The following is a 15,318-nucleotide window of genomic DNA, read 5'->3' as shown; positions in this document are numbered from 1 at the left end:
CTCCCGCTGTTTGGCTACTTCTATGTGCAGTGAAAACTACTTGAATGCTTTAGAACAGTCATTGATTTAGTTTAGGGTGAGCTAAAATTAGCCGCGGAGCTATCGCTAGCTAACGTGAGCTAACGCTATTTAATCAAGCTCACAAAGAGAGATAAACAGCTGACAGCGGATAGTACAGGTACAAATACAATAAAACAGCGGGTGGGGACTGTTGTGTAAACCTTGTACTCTTTAGTTCACATATAATAAGAGCCGGATTGTTTGTTTACTAAGTCTCTACTAGTCTACTCTGAGTCCGTCAGACAGGAAGTACCATGGTGCAACATACAAATGTGTCCGTGTAGCAACACAAGCCAATACTTTAAAGGACAGGGGCCCGGGGAGGGAGCTCTCTCTCTGTGTGTGTGTGTGTGTGTGTGTGTGTGTGTGTGTGTGTGTGTGTGTGTGTGTGTGTGTGTGTGTGTGTGTGTGTGTGTGTGTGTGTGTGTGTGTGTGTGTGTGTGTGTGTGTGTGTGTGTGTGTGTGTGTGTGTGTGTGTGTGTGTGTGTGTGTGTGTGTGTGTGTGTGTGAGAGAGAGTGTGTGAGTGAGAGACAGAAGTCAGAGGAATAACAACCTGTTATTCAATAGATTAAATTCGTTTAAGAATAAAAAAATAAATACATTTTAAGAGAATCTCAAATACATTATTTTATTTAAGTGTAGGCTATAGTTAATGTTTTATTTTTTACAGTGTTTGTATTTTTCTGACATGGGGGCTCAACAATAAATGACAATCAGAAATGTCAAGTTGCATGTTGTTATTCTAACCAGCTTAGACCCCGACGCTCTGCATCTTCTGGCCGCCTCAGACCTACTCCTATCCGAGCTCCGGGAGGGTCATCAAAGAGAAGTCGCCTATTCTCAGTCCTTGCCCCACAATGGTGGAATGAACTACCCACCCCAGTTAGGACAGCCGAATCACGTCCAATCTTTCGCCGTCGACTAAAGACGCACTTCTTCAACCATTATCTGAATAAAAAAAATATATATCTAACCCTAACTAACCGTACTGTCATGCACTTGTCCTAATAAACTAACCTACACTGTAGCACTCAACACTTTGATGAACATTGTTGCTCAGCTGATAGAGTTGTGCCCTTCCTGATGGCTTGTCGTACAGAACTTGTAAGTCGCTTTGGATAAAAGCGTCAGCTAAATGACTAAATGTAGTTCTGTTGCATTTCCAATTTATTTATTTAAATTATAAATTGATCAGGTATCGATAAGGGAATCGATAAAGAATCGAATCGATAAGCAGAATCGATAATGGAATCGTATCGATAAAATCCTATCAATTCCCATCCCTACTTATACCACATGCATGAGCCTGGTCTCTTTTGAAATATGACATTCTGGAGTTTCTGATACAATAAGGAAAACTTACCTTTAGTGCTAATGAAATAGAGTAACATAGGTCTGAACTTGAGTTGTAGAAAAACGAGAGGCAGCTTCTCTTTTGGGTCCAAAGCAACAATAGTAAGGGAGGAGATAAGGATACAGGTATTTGTAAGTCCTCATTACTGGATACATGTACAAGCTTGTCTCACAGAGCCATAGTTTGGATTATAACTGAGAAGCTGGTGCTAACATGGTCAATAATGCTTATTTTGGACAGAAAAATGTGTCTTAAACATTTTAATTGACCAACCATAGACCCTTTTTATTCCAATCAAGGCAAGAGGGCTAGTGGTGGTAGTGCTATATGACATATTATTTTATTTTATTTATTATTATTTTACAATTATAACATTGTAGGCTACAGTACAAATATTATATACAGTACAATTATATTACTATTATAAAACAAATATTATTTGCTCCACCTTAGATAAAGACAGTACAGACACTGAAGATGGAGATATTCAAGAGGGAAATAATGAGAGATGGTGAAGAAGTGGAGGAAAGAGAAAATGCAGATGATTCTATGGAGAGAAATTATGAAGAAGTGGAGAAAAGAGAAAATGCAGATGATTCTATGGAGAGAAATGATGAATAAGTTGAGGAAAGAGAATGCAGATGATGCTATGGAGAGAAATGATGATGAAGACGGTCATGGAGATGCTAAAGAAAGCGAGGATGAAAATGATGATAGGGAGAGAAATGATTCAAACGAATCAAATCATTTGAATGCTCTCCTTTTGCCATTAAAATATCCCACTGATCCAGCCAGTATCCAGGTACAATATATTAACTTTAATGAAGAGAATGGGGAAGATAGAGAGGGGGGGAGGGAGAGATGGAAGAGAGAATGAGAGGACAGGATGAGAGAAGGAGAGGAGAGGACATGAGGAGAGAAGGGGAGTACAGGATGAGAGAAGGGGAGTACACTATAGGAGGAGAGAAGGGGAGTATAGGAGGAGAGGAGGAGAGAAGGAGAGTTAGGAGAGAGAAAGGAAGAAGCTCAACGGCACTTGACTGTTAAACTGTTTTATATCCTGTAAAATATATGTTGTAAATAGCTTTTAAAGAATAGGTTCACTATTTTTCAACCCAGACCATATTAAAATGCTGTTTCCCAAATATTTATATTCCTCACTGATATCTTTAGCATTGAGAAATGTACCACTGCAGCAATGGTTTAGGCCTTCAAACACCATGATAATCTACTTTTCAAACACCATGATAAATCTAAGTTTCAAACACTATGATAAAGCCACTTTTTAAACACCATGATAATTTACTTTTCAAACACCATGATAAATCTACTTTTCAAACACCATGACAATGAGGTGAAATAAACATTTGAAAGGTGTATTGTTCCCTGTGTGTTTTTATCATAGAGGTGTGGTTATACTATTAATCTGGATTGTCTATGTTATTCTAATGTTAATCTTAATCAAGGATGAAGACTATCTCACCATACATGACGCATCATATCTTTTTGCTCACTGATGGGGTCCCATGTTGTGCAGTAGGTGCCCTTTTTTTCTTTTCGCCCCTGCCCTTCAAACAGCCTGAGTCCGCCACTGCTACTGACAATGAATAGGAGGCTGACTGTGTAGTCAGTTTGACACAGTGCACAGGGTTGTTTTCCAGGGCTGTAAATGTACATTTCTCTCATTCAGATGCTTTTAGCACTACTGTGAAATAGATTATTATTTGGTGGGAAATATTTAATCCACAAACTTTAGAGTTAACTTGAAGCAGGCATTGGTATCTGTTTATCTTTAAGGCCATTGATGGAAGATTGCCACCATATATCACAGTGATGCTAGATTGGACTCATGGTTCCAGCCTGCCAGTGCTCCTCCCTCTCTCTGTCTCTCTTTCCCCTTCTCACGCTCTCATTTATGGTCAAGTAGGTACAGCCGTGGTGTCAACGAGGCAGCTGATCTGAGGTCTGTGGGCAGAGTACATCATGGTATATAACCCCGCGGCCCGCCCCAGACGTGGAGAAGCTGTCAGATCATAAATTCTCGTTACCAGTTAGTCATGTTATATTGCTCGTGTTCATTATTCTGTTACTTCTAGTTGTTCGCCTGGATCTCTTGTTCTTTGATCTTGTCTAACTGCATTCTCATCCTCTCTCCTAGCCTGCACGGCGAAGACCTGGAGACACTGACCTGCCCGGCTAAGACCTGGAGACACTGGCCTGGCTCACAAGGAACTGCTCTGACTCATGCCCGGTTGACGACACCTGCCCCTGCTCTGACCCCGTCTGTCTGATTCTCCTGCCCCTGTGTATACCCTGGACATTATGATTACCTCCCCTGTGTACCGACCCCTGCCTGGACATTGACCATCCATTAAACGCACCCTTATTGGGTTTGCACCAGTTCTGTTTCTGTCTGCATATTGGGTTCAATACTACATCCGTGACACATGGGCCTTATTTAACCCCCTCAAATGATTGACTTACACTGAAGGTCCCATGAGTTCAGTCTGAACTTGGTAAGTCTGCCTTTTTTTTGATGCACCAGCTTCCTGGAATGATCTTCAACTCACACGAAAAAACAATATCTCAAACTCTCTATGCTCTAAAAACCTCCGTACCTCAGTATGTAACTGTTTTTAATTGAAAACATGATCACAAACCTCCCTACCTCAGTGTGTAACTGTTTTTAATTTAAAACATGATCACAAACCTCCCTACCTCAGTGTGTAACTGTTTTTAATTTTAAAACATGATCACAAACCCCCCTACCTCAGTGTGTAACTGTTTTTAATTTAAGAACATGATCACTAACCTCCCTACCTCAGTATGTAACTGTTTTTAATTTAAAACATGATCACAAACCCCCCTACCTCAGTGTGTAACTGTTTTTAATTTAAAACATGATCACAAACCCCCCTACCTCAGTGTGTAACTGTTTTTAATTTAAAACATGATCACAAACCCCCCTACCTCAGTGTGTAACTGTTTTTAATTTAAAACATGATCACAAACCTCCCTACCTCAGTGTGTAACTGTTTTAAATTTTAAAACATGATCACAAACCCCCCTACCTCAGTGTGTAACTGTTTTTAATTTAAAACATGATCACAAACCCCCCTACCTCAGTGTGTAACTGTTTTTAATTTAAAACATGATCACAAACCCCCCTACCTCAGTGTGTAACTGTTTTTAATTTGATCTCTTTGGTTTTTTTCTCTTTTTACCTGTGTTGTTGTCCTATTATGCAAATATTCTTCCCTTTTATATGTACTCTGAACTGTTTGAACTTAAAGGAAAACTCCAACATTTTGGGAAATTAGCTTATTTGCCATCTACCCTGGAGTTAGACAAGAAGATACATACCTTTTTCTTCTCTGTGCATGCAGTAGGAATAGGAAGACGTTGGGAACTAGGCTAGTGGAGAAACCTACTTCCAGTGACTGACGCTAAGCTAGGCTAACGGTGCACGTCTTCCTACTCCTACTGCATGCACAGAGAAGAAAAAAAGATGTATCTTGTCTAACTCCAGGGTAGATGCCAAATAATTTCCCAAAATGTTGGAGTTTTCCTTTAAATGAGGGTAAAACCTCAATGTCCATTTTGAGAATAAAAGGTGTCAATCAATCAATCAAACGTTGTCTGAATCCACAAAGGTACCCCCCCCCCCCTTCATACAAATAACAGGGTTATAACACATCCACAAGTCAGTAGTGTCATCGAAGGTAGACACAGACACACTGAGGACATGCACATATCTTTCTCTGACAGTACCTACCTGATGATCCTAATGACCAGGGAAACAACCCTAACCCTATCATCATAATGACCAGGGGAATAACCCTAACCCTATCATCCTAATGGCCAGGGAAATAACCCTAACTCTATCATCATAATGACCAGGGAAATAACCCTAACCCTATCATCCTAAGGACCAGGGAAACAACCCTAACCCTATCATCCCAATGACCAGGGGAATGCCTCAGTATACTGTACACACCTCCTTCAGCAGAACATCATTCAATGTGCATAATTATAAACCATTATTAGTGCCTAATAAATGTGAGCCTGAGAGTGAATGTAACAAAAACGATGTAACCCGACTTCTCTTTGCAAGATGAGATATAGATAAGAGGTAATGAAGGGTGGTTACTCACAGAAGGATCTCCTGTTGATGTTAAAGGACCGTGCTCACAGTGAGCCACACAGAGATTCCTGCATGTGGTTATGTATTTCTGAGTGGCTCAAAGTACATGGAGTTCAACTGCTGACGCTTTGTATGCAACTATATTGAAAAGGCTACATTTAGAAATAATCAAATTTTTGTAAATGTTTAACAATGCTACTGTAGAGCCAAACACACTAACATGTCTTCACACTAGTTGCTAGTTATTGTTCCAAGTCCAACGGTCAATTGCTGCATAAACAGTCCTTGACCATGAATAAAATTTAATTTAAAAAGATTAACCGGTGTACTGTTTTATGCACTTTGCTACAAAATAATCTACTGTGCCTATATTACTACATGCTATACTAATATGTCTATACTGCTATGCACTCAGGAGTCTAGCACTCGAGTCTAGCACTTACCCTTATCTGCCAGAGTTGTACCCAGGGGCGGGGCTAGGGGGTGGCTACTTGGGCTTAAGCCCCGAATGTTTAATGAAAAGCCCCGAATCTATTAAAAAAAAGAAAAAGAAAAGATATATAATTTTTTTTTTTTTTTTACAATTAATCATTGTTACATGAAAATATGTTTGCACCAGATTTAGCAGAAGCTCATTTCTATCTTATTCTATTTTACTAATTCTAATTCTAATACTAATTTACTATTCTATTTTATCGAGTTAACCCTAGATCTTAGATCCTAATATGAAAAACGATGTGATTTAATGTTCTATGTCTTACCTTGACTTTATCTATTTTATGCTTTATGTCTGCACTTTATGCATTGCTCTTGATCTGCCAATGTTGTGCTCATTTTATGCCTGTCTTTTTGTACTGCTGTGAAGCACTTTGAGCTGCAATTCTTGTATGAAAGGTGCTATACAAATTATTATTATTATTATTATTATTATTATTATTATTATTATTATTATTATTATTATTATTATTATTATTATTATTATTATTATTATTATTATTATTATTATTATTATTATTTTTATTATTATTATAAATTATTATAGTTTGCTTCATTAATTAAAGGGTGTGAATTTAAGTGTTCTCTAGTGCCTTTTGTCCGCTTTAAGGTGGTGGTATAAGTTAAAGGTTGTGGTGTCGAGCCCGGGATCTCCTACAATCCTAAATCCGCCCCTGGTTGTACCCTTCCTTGTTGTACAGAACTTGTAAGTCGCTTAGTATAAAAGCGTCAGCTAAATGACTAAATGTTAAATGTAACGTAATGTAACAGTAGACACAACGCGTGAGACACTGGTATCGAATCCGGCTGTCAGCGTTGCCTCTGGCTTGGGCCGGCCGTCATACTGGCTCAATTGGCAGAGTTAGCGGGAGGGAAGCCGGTGGGGTGGTATTCTGGTCGTTGTAAACAGCGACTCCTACAGGTCGGTCAGGGCGCCTGCACAGCGGGGAAGGTAGATGGCGAGGGTAGTGTGAGCCTCCCACACGTTACACCTCACCAATGAGAGTCCGCGCTGGCAGGTGAAAAGAAGTGGCTGGCTGACTCCATATGTATCGGAGGGGACATGTGATAGGCTTCTGTAACGTTCTGGGTTTTCGGGTCTGGTTGACCTGAGATCCCGGCTACCATCCTGTCACCTGTCACTTTCCTCCCCTTTGATTGTATTATTGGTTGTCACCTGGGATTGGCTGTCACTCTGTGGAACATGTGGAATGTCTGGTATGTTGCACTCAAATAACTCCTGTCTTCTCTGTTCCTCGTCGGCTCTTCACACAATCTCCAGAACCAGTACGCGGCGGTACCAAGAGACAAGTGCTGCGGTGACTTGTATTCTCTCCTATTGCTCTCTGTTGTTTAGTACTATTATTTACCTAACTGCTCTACGGTGTGTTCCTAATAAAGAGGATACCCGAATTGTGAAGAACGAACCCACTCTCCGTCTCCTTATTGCCAACCACTATTGGAACTCTACACTCTTACCTGGTGCCACCGTAACAGGCTTCAACCCTCCCTAGACCGACCAGTGGGGGGCACATGCGAGCAACAACCAGGAAGGGGAGGGGGGGATTGGCATAACGACTAAATTGGGATGGGAGAAAAATACAGAAAAAGCAGGAGAAAAAGTAGATAAAAAAAATATATGTAACAGGTAAATATGTGTTTTTAATTGTATTGGTTATACCTTGTGGCTGTTAAAGGTTAGTTTACATTGGCACTGTTTGTAAATACTGGAGTGAATCAGATCCATCTTCTGATTTATCAGGTCACACTTGAGTAGAGCTACACGTACTCTACTGACAATTATGACAATTAATAGGAGGCTGACTGTGTAGCAAAAGAAAATTTCATCAATGACAAAACCGAGGAAAACAAAAACAAACCACGTGAACTTTGGAAATTACTCAATAACCAACTAGGCTGCAGTAAAAAACTTAAAACCAGATTCTCAAACATAAACATAAAGACGGACAACACGCTCATCACAGAAAAGCTGGATGTAGCCAATTACTTAAATAGTTTCTTCACAAACATAGCCACAACACTGGTAAACAAACTACCCTCCCACTCAGGGCATTATGGGGTAGAACACATAGTAGCATACTACAAGAACCTAGGGGTCCACAAAGACGACTTCAAACTGGAAATGGTAACAACAGATGAGGTACTCAATAAACTGAGCGCCCTCCAACCTAACAAGGCCACTGGCCATGACAACATCCCCTCCAAATTCCTCAGAGACTCAGCAGCCGCCATCACCCCAGTCATCACACACATAATAAACCTATCCATAAAACAGGGACACGTCCCCAAGGACTTCAAAATCACGAGAGTGACCCCTCTGCACAAAAAAGGCAGTAAATTAGACCCAGGCAACTACCGCCCTGTTTCTATCCTTACCTCCATCTCGAAAGTCATGGAAAAAAATGTATACGAACAGGTCGAAAAATACCTTGCGGAAAAAAATCTAATCTACGAATTCCAATCTGGCTTCAGAACATCCCACTCCACTGACACATGCCTTCTCTATTTAAACGACCACATCAAACAAGAGGTGGACGCGGGCAAATACTGCGGCATGGTCATGCTGGACCTACAAAAGGCCTTCGACACTGTCAATCACACCATTCTGATTGACAAGCTAAAAGCAATTGGTTTTGATAGTCTATCAGTGAGCTGGATGCAATCCTACCTGGAGGGGAGAGAGCAGATGGTGGAGGTAAACGGTACCCTATCCCCCCCCCCTCACAGTAAGCTGTGGTGTTCCACAAGGAAGCATACTAGGTCCGCTACTGTTCCTAATTTATGCAAATGACATGTCGTCAGCTTGTGACTGCAACTTGTTCCTGTTTGCGGACGACTCAGCCCTGCTGGTCTCTGACAAGAACAAGTTACAGGTTGAAAAAACCCTCAGCTCAGAACTAGGCAAAATCTGCATATGGCTCGCTGATAACAAACTATCATTACACATGGGCAAAACAGAGTCCATTCTCTTCGGTTCAAATAACAAACTCAGCAAGACCGACGGCTTCTCAGTTACAGTGGGTGACAATATTGTCACGAGGAAAGAAGATATTACCTACCTGGGTTCCATCCTAGAGGCAAATCTTTCCGGTGACAAAATGGCATCCAATGTAATAAAAAAAGTCAACCAACGAACTCGATTCTTGTACCGGATCTCCTCACTGGTAAACAAGAATACCCTGAAGACTCTGGCAGGAGCACTCATTCAAGGGTACTACGACTATGCTTGCACCTCATGGTACCAAAGCACCTCAAAGGCGCTAAAAACAAAATTACAAACATCTCAAAACAAACTGGTCAGACTACTGCTTGACCTTACTCCTAGAACCCACCTCACCCCTGCCCACTTTGACAACTTAGGATGGCTTAGAGTAGACGACAGAGTACAGCAACTTGCAATGGGCCTGGTCTACAAGATACACTACACGACCAAGGTACCCATGTACATGTCAAAATACTTCCCAAAGGTCAGTGAATACCACGATCACAACACCAGAGGGAGCTCCACAAATCATGTTAAACCCAGATTCGGCTCAAACAAGGGACTAAACACGTTTCGCAATTATGCCACATCAATGTGGAACGCCCTACCCAAAGCTGTAAAGGAATGTGAATCACTACCCACTTTCAAAAACACTTTCAAAAAACACCTACGGGAGACTGCAATTCGAAACTGGCCCCTGTAAATGTCCTAACACAACCCCCTCCAATGTACAGTAAATTACCAAGTATGGTCTTGTCAATATTCCAATGTACAGTTTTGTTTGTACAGTTGTACAGTGTACAGTGTCCCCCACCCACCCCTTCTACCCAACCCCCCCCCCCCCCCCCCCCCCCCCACCCAACCCCCCCCCCCCCCCCACCCACCCAACCACCTCCAATGTACAGTCCCCCCCCCCCCCCCCCACCTACCCAATCCAATGTACAGTTTCTACGGCAAATGTATATACTTTTTGTTTTCTGGGCTCTCTTTGTATCACAAACAGTACTGTATTTACAAATATGGTATGTCATAAATATATAGATGTAGCAGTACTGTCTATCTGTATGTCATGTATGTCATATATGTTACGATGAATTGAAAATGGGGGACCCTGATGTAAACAAGACGAAAGTCTTTCTCTGGTCTGCATCCCCTTAACAATTGTATGTATTGAGCTGTACTGTACTGTACCCATTCTGCAATCTGTTAATAAAGTTTTCAATCAATCAATCAATCAGTTTGACACAGTGCACAGGGTTGTCTTCCAGGCCTGTAAATGTACATTTCTCTCATTCAGAGGATGTTAATACTGCTGGGAAATGGATGTTATTCTGTGGGAAACATTTCATCCACAAACACAAAAGATTATGGTTATGTAATTTACAGAAACACTGCCTTGTAACGCGGCTGGGTGGCGCAGCAGAGATTGCGCTCGTCACCAATGCAAGAGACTCCGGTCTCGAATCCGGGTGTCAGCTTTGCCTCCGGCTTGGGCCAGCCGTCATACTAACTCAATTGGCAGAGTTAGAGGGTGGAAGTCGATGGGTGGGGATTTGGACGTTGTGGACAGCGACTCCTACAGGTCGGTTGGGGGACGCCTGCACAGCAGAGACAGGAAGTAGCAGGGGTAGTGTGAGCCTCCCATGCGTTACACCTCGCCACTGAGAGTCTGCGCTGGCAGGTGAAAAGATGTGACAGGCTGCCTCCTCGTGTACCGGAGGGGACACGTGATGCAAGGCTTCTATCCTCCCTACAACCGACCAGTGGGGGGCATAGTCGAGCAACGTTCAAGACAGGGGAGGGGAGAATTGGAAACACGAAATTGGGATGGGAGAAAAAATAAGGAGAAAAAGTGGATAAAAAAATAAAGAAACATGCCTTGTCCACTCTTTTACCCCTAGACATGATCTATCACTCTGCTCTTAGATTCATAACTGGTGATAGTTACAGCATCATCACCTCCTGTATGATAAGGTGAGCTATCAGAGAGGTGAAATAGGCATTGGTATCTGTTTATCTTTAAGGCCATTGATGGAAAGTTGCCACCATATATATGTGAAGAGAGCGGTCTACAGGGTCACATGTGAAGAGAGCAGTCTACCAGGGTCACATGTGAAGAGAGCAGTCTAGCAGGGTCACATGTGAAGAGAACAGTCTACCAGGGTGGTCACATGTGAAGAGAGCAGTCTACAGGGTCACATGTGAAGAGAGCAGTCTACCAGGGTGGTCACATGTGAAGAGAACAGTCTACCAGGGTGGTCACATGTGAAGAGAGTGGTCTACCAGGGTGGTCACATGTGAAGAGAGTGGTCTACCAGGGTGGTTACATGTGAAGAGAGTGGTCTACCAGGGTGGTCACATGTGAAGAGAGCAGTCTACCAGGGTGGTCACATGTGAAGAGAGCAGTCTACAGGGTCACATGTGAAGAGAGCAGTCTACCAGGGTGGTCACATGTGAAGAGAACAGTCTACCAGGGTGGTCACATGTGAAGAGAGCAGTCTACCAGGGTGGTCACATGTGAAGAGAGCAGTCTACCAGGGTGGTCACATGTGAAGAGAGCAGTCTACCAGGGTGGTCACATGTGAAGAGAGCGGTCTACCAGGGTGGTCACATGTGAAGAGAGCAGTCTACCAGGGTCACATGTGAAGAGAGCAGTCTACCAGGGTGGTCACATGTGAAGAGAGCAGTCTACAGGGTCACATGTGAAGAGAGCAGTCTACCAGGGTGGTCACATGTGAAGAGAGCAGTCTACCAGGGTGGTCACATGTGAAGAGAGCAGTCTACCAGGGTGGTCACATGTGAAGAGAGCAATCTACAGGGTCACATGTGAAGAGAGCAGTCTACCAGGGTGGTCACATGTGAAGAGAGCAGTCTACCAGGGTGGTCACATGTTAAGAGAGCAGTCTACCAGGGTCACATGTGAAGAGAGCAGTCTACCAGGGTGGTCACATGTGAAGAGAGCAGTCTACCAGGGTCACATGTGAAGAGAGCAGTCTACCAGGGTCACATGTGAAGAGAGCAGTCTACCAGGGTGGTCACATGTGAAGAGAGCAGTCCAGGGTCACATGTGAAGAGAGCAATCTACAGGGTGGTCACATGTGAAGAGAGCAGTCTACCAGGGTCACATGTGAAGAGAGCAGTCTACCAGGGTGGTCACATGTGAAGAGAGCAGTCCAGGGTCACATGTGAAGAGAGCAGTCTACAGGGTGGTTACATGTGAAGAGAGCAGTCTACCAGGGTAGGGCGGGCCATACCTTTTTTTTTTTGGAAAATCAATCAAGTGGGGTGTCTAAAATATGTGTTTTTTTGTGGGGAATTCAAATGTGGGATTATTTTTCTAATCGGATAACTCCTACCTACATTGTTTTGGATTTCAAAATGGCCGATTTTACCATTTTTCACCCCTTGGCCATACATGGATGCCAACATGAATCTGAAGGAAATCCTAACATGCAAGGTGTCTAAATGATGTGTTTCTTAATGGGGAATTCAAATATGGGGTAATTTTTGGGATAGGATAAATATAACCTGCATAATTCTGGATTTCAAAATGGCTGATTTTACCATTTGAACCCATTGGTATTGTATTACAAAATTGCAAAGATAAAAAATATATGGGAAATCATTTATAATGACAAAGCCATCAAATGTATTAACAAGTGAACTGTATATAACTGGATACAACTCCAAAGATCAATAATAATAATACTAACAATAATAAATTGTATTTGTAATGCACACAAACACCTAAGTGCTAAATCTCGATCTCCTGACTTCTTGAACTTTGCCAGGTTCCAATATCTTGATTGGACTCATTCTTGGATGGCAAGATCTCCTACTGTACTGCTTTAGCCACCAACCTACAAACACAAACTTAAAGTCAACGTCAGCCATAAATAGGTGAGCTCTTTCCAGAACTACTCAGCAGAAACCTCTGTAACCATTTAAACAAACGTCTCAATGTATTGAGAAAATCCATGGGGCTCCATCAATCCTCTATCTTCTTAAATTTGATCAGGTTGCACAAGTCCTGCTTGGATTCATTCTTGGACATCAGCCTCCTGCTGGTCTCCTGAGCCCTGATCCCTCCATCCCTTTTTTCTTGTGAAAAGTACTTAGCAGAGGCCTCAGTCACCATTTTAACAACCCTCTCGATGCTTTGTGTGTGGCAAGGCCAGTCGAGAACCTCCATGGGGGTGTTGATTAAGTTCTTCACCTCGGAGGTGCTTAGGGAGCAGGTGAGAGGTGGCTCTGACAAATCTTCTGACCAGCTGATTAAGCCACCAATGCTGGAAGCGTCACTATTGATGTGAGGTGTTCTTCTGATCCTGACACAGGAGTCTCCCAGCTGAGTGTCTGGATCCCCCTCTCCCCTGATGGCCAGGATTCTCTCCACCCCCTCAATTCTCTCTTTTTGATCCTCAGAGCACAGCAGTGTTTGGAGGATGGCTTCACTGTGGGCATACCAAGCAGATCTTCTCACAGTTGGCATCACAACATCCAGCACCTCCTTCCTCTGAGACTTGAGGCAGTCCAGCTGAAACAGGATGTGCCTAGGCCCTTCAATCCAGGAGTGCTTGACCTTCATGTTGAACCAACATGGATAATACACTCCAATGATGAATTCCACAATGCATTGTAGATTATTCAGGTTCTTTCTTTTAAGTTGATGCTTTGACACCCAGAGCCTGAGGAGTCTGTTTGCTGTGGTGAGCCAGCGGCTGTGGTTTACCGGTCCAATCTCCAGCAGAGCCAGCCTTGCAGAAAGCACTCCATCCCTGATTGCACAGACCAGCTTATAGCCATAGTGTTGATCAGTTGAGAGATCTTGAATGCTCTTCTCAGGCAGCTTGATCAGCGGAGGGCCAAGAAAGATCCTGGTGAAGTTAGGATTGATCTCCAAGTCTGTAACAGAATCAAGGAGCTGTCCTATTGGCCCAGACAATTCGTTGTCTGACAGACTAGCCCCATCAACTTCAACAATGAGACGGCGCAGTGGAAGTTCACCAGTGTGCAGGTTGCACACCAACCAGACCAGCTTTCTCCCCAGGTGCAGCTCCAGCTTCCGCATTACACCTGCCTTCACTCCAGTGTTGACATTGGTCGAGTCTCCTCCAATGGCCCACAAGGTCTTATCAGAACCTCTCTCTTTCAGCCAGGCAAACAGGACCTTAGCAATCTTCTCTGCATGGGACTCCTCTTTAGTTGCTTTCTCTGGTGTAAAGTGGAACAGATAGTTGCTGCCAGGCTCACTAGCAACACTATAGTGTTCTTCCTTGATCTTTGCAGGAAAAGATTGGTCACTGCCCTCAGCTTCCATCATCACATTGGTCATGTCAATCCGCCCATCAAAGAGGATACAGGAGATCCCCCCCTCCTCCCTGCACTTCTCCTCAAACTCTTCCCCCAGCTCTTGCATCAACTTTTCTTGTGCTCTCTTAACCTTGTTCTTATCAATCACTTTACTTGTGTCATCTTCTAAGATGAGTCCTGCATCAATCAGAGCTGCAGTTGCAATAGCTGCAGTTGGCCTTAGACCTATGCCATACCTTACACTAGCAAGGGCGATGTTTGGAATCTCATCATAATTTTTCCGTAGCTTTGCTGAAGCTGCAGGGTCAGTTTCAGAAATGAGCTCAACTTCAGGGACTGTAAGGAAGCTCTCAACATCCTTCCTGGCAACCTTGTCTGCTGCTGCAAAGCTTTCTTCTTTGCCCCTTCTCCTTTTCTCTGCCTTCTTTTCCATCCCCTGCCTTTCCAATGTTTTAAGAAGATAGAGGATTGATGGAGCCCCATGGATTTTCTCAATACATTGAGACGTTTGTTAAAATGGTTACAGAGGTTTCTGCTGAGTAGTTCTGGAAAGAGCTCACCTATTTATGGCTGACGTTGACTTTAAGTTTGTGTTTGTAGGTTGGTGGCTAAAGCAGTACAGTAGGAGATCTTGCCATCCAAGAATGAGTCCAATCAAGATATTGGAACCTGGCAAAGTTCAAGAAGTCAGGAGATCGAGATTTAGCACTTAGGTGTTTGTGTGCATTACAAATACAATTTATTATTGTTAGTATTATTATTATTGATCTTTGGAGTTGTATCCAGTTATATACAGTTCACTTGTTAATAAATTTGATGGCTTTGTCATTATAAATGATTTCCCATATATTTTTTATCTTTGCAATTTTGTAATACAATACCAATGGGTTCAAATGGTAAAATCAGCCATTTTGAAATCCAAAATTATGCAGGTTATATTTATCCTA

Source organism: Notolepis coatsorum (genome assembly GCF_963971535.1).
Source record: "Notolepis coatsorum genome assembly, chromosome: 1".
NCBI classification, from domain to species: Eukaryota; Metazoa; Chordata; class Actinopteri; order Aulopiformes; family Paralepididae; genus Notolepis; species Notolepis coatsorum.
This window is presented reverse-complemented; position numbering follows the sequence as displayed.